This window comes from Orussus abietinus, unplaced genomic scaffold (genome assembly GCF_000612105.2).
Source record: "Orussus abietinus isolate OABI.00-Male unplaced genomic scaffold, Oabi_2.0 scaffold32, whole genome shotgun sequence".
NCBI classification, from domain to species: domain Eukaryota; kingdom Metazoa; phylum Arthropoda; class Insecta; order Hymenoptera; family Orussidae; genus Orussus; species Orussus abietinus.
The window spans coordinates 606184-608816 of record NW_019394330.1 but is presented as its reverse complement, the minus strand read 5'-3'; positions in this window follow the sequence as shown (position 1 = coordinate 608816).

The following is a 2633-nucleotide window of genomic DNA, read 5'->3' as shown; positions in this document are numbered from 1 at the left end:
AAAAGTGAAAAAAGATGTAAAGAATTTGTTGAGATCTCTTTCTCTACTGGTAAGACGAAATGTCAGATTCTGGTGACGATGTTCATATGTCATTGAGTTTAGGACAAATCAATGTGGAATTACCAACGTGCCGGGTCGACTGCGCAACAGGTTTACGTATCCATCGGCGATTTATTTCTTCCCAAGAGCCCGTTAATGCTAACTAGATCATGCAGTTGCATAATGCGGTCTATAAACCACGCATACGAGTAAACCTCAACTAACGCGAAATCCAGAGATCGCGAGTGCGTGTACCGAGGGACGTAAACTCGTTACGGTATTAAGATGCGAATCGATTTTCGACCTTATAATAAATGTACACTAATTCACTGTTAAGACGTCAAATTTATAATTTTACTGCAACCTTGTGTACTAAAAGTGCATGAGTTTTATGATTTTTTTAACAGTGTACCCTCCCGCAAAAAACTCCCGAGAACGTTTCCGTCCTTTCGGTGGAGGGAAAGCAAAGTCCAGCAAAAAGTCCTCGGCAAGGACCGTAGATTGAAAAGCACGCTTGACTCGTAATACAGAGTCCATAACGCGACGTTATCCGCGTGGGGTGTTATCGCTCTTCGGGTTCTGGGAGTGCGCGAGTACAGGGAAAAGGAAACTGGAAAAAGTCCAAACAAAACGAAGGGCGATCCGGTCAAAACGAGGAAACGAAATACCCAGGAGATCCAGCGTATCATTTTCCATTTCCGGGAGAGCACGGGCGCTTTACATCCCCTAAAAGTGACAACCCTCCGAGAGCAATCCGCGGGGGAAAGCACACAATATAAAATTCCTCATAAACCCCTGGACCGGGGAGGTTACTTCAAAGGGCCGCAAGTAGAACCCTACCTTGGCCAAAACATGGCGAAATATTGGCCCATTACGTTGGCCAATATGTAGCCAATAATTTGCAAATGTTGAAACTCATGTCCATTTTAAATATTGAAATAACTATAGGTGATAGAAATTTTCTTTGCATACATTCTTATAAATATTTCTTAGGCATTGTTTTTCTTAAAACTGTTCAATGTTTGAATATACATGTTGATATAATTTTTCCGAATGTTCAGAAATTTTATTGGTTAAATATTCGAATTCGTTGCACTACCAATATTTATTATTATATGTATATTACCCAACTTTACCCTATCTCCTGGGAGGGCGAGAGTAGCGCCGCGCGGAGTCTCGAGTTATTCCGAGCGTGGTAATCGAACGCATAAACCGGTCGTAATGAACACGTAAAGAGGCCCTGCCGAGGTATTTTCCGGTGCAGGTGAATGCATAATTTTCTCCGCGCATAGACGCCGGCATTTCCCCGTCGAGTAGACGAGCCGGGCTACGAGTACGCATCGAGCTTCCAATTCAACATCCACAAGGGTAGATCGATCGGAAGAATTTCCCGCAGCCGCCCTGGTTGACTCTTATTCGCCTCCCCGCGAATTCGGTTTCCCGAGGTCTTTTCACGGCGAAGTTAATCATCCTTCCGGGCTTCGGCCCGGGCCCGACGAGTACTCGTACGTGTGCGCGACTAGGTACACCCTTACACGACGAGGCCTCCGCCTTAAGCTCGGGGATGAAGTCCAAAGAAGTCTAATTAGATATCCCTGGCTCGGCCTCCGAGCCCTGGGGATGATGCCCGGAAAATTTAGTCGCGGATAAGCACTTCCGGTTACGGTGAAATGAAAGGTTCAGCCTATATATATATATATATCAGAGAAGTGAAATCGCTGGGGAAAGTACTCCCCGAATTGGGTGTACCGATTCGTTTGAAATCTTACCACGGGAATATCGAGGCCTTAAAGTAGGTCCTGAAACTTATGAAATTTCAATTTTCATCAGAAATTTATTTATTTATCATGGACTCGAGCCAACGTGGCGGTATGTACAGTACTCAGTATGATTCGGCACGGATGTTAATATAAAAACCAACGTCGGCGACGTGGGCATTTAGAAAAATCTTCTTTACCGACGTCGATCAAGTTCCTCGCCGTGTTTCACTCCACCTTAAGGCCAGGGCGGGGTAATACGCGGGCAGGTATTATTCCACGTACTTCCAACCCCCGTAAGGCCGAATTAACGCCACGGCGGGATTTCCGTCGCATCAACCCCTTTGCGACCTCCTTCGGCGGCGTTTTATCGAGCCGAGCCCGGTCGGGGGTGGCTAGTCGGCCATGTAAGAGCCTCCTTGCTTTTTCTAATCTCGGATCCCGCCTCCTCGCCCCCCGAACACCCCTTAAGTAGCAATATAAATGTAGACTTTCCGGGCCCTCCAAATTATGTCGCGCCAGGAATAATCGCTCCTTGACTATGGATTCGTTCTGCCGGAGTCTGCGACCCGATATCGCTACTCTATCAGTCGATAACAGGGCTGATCTAATTTACTCTAGTTTTACGCCAGGCAATGACGAGGCGAGAGATAATTCGTCGGGCGAAGTCAGGGGATGCGCCGAACGCTGATATCTCTCGCCAAGGGGGGCAAATCCCTCTGTTGAGCCGATATTGGGTTTAAGGTGATATGAAACTGTGATATGTACATACCAAAGTCAAAATATTTCTAAAACTTTTCTCCAAACTGGGGGCAAAAGCATAGTACGTCATTTATT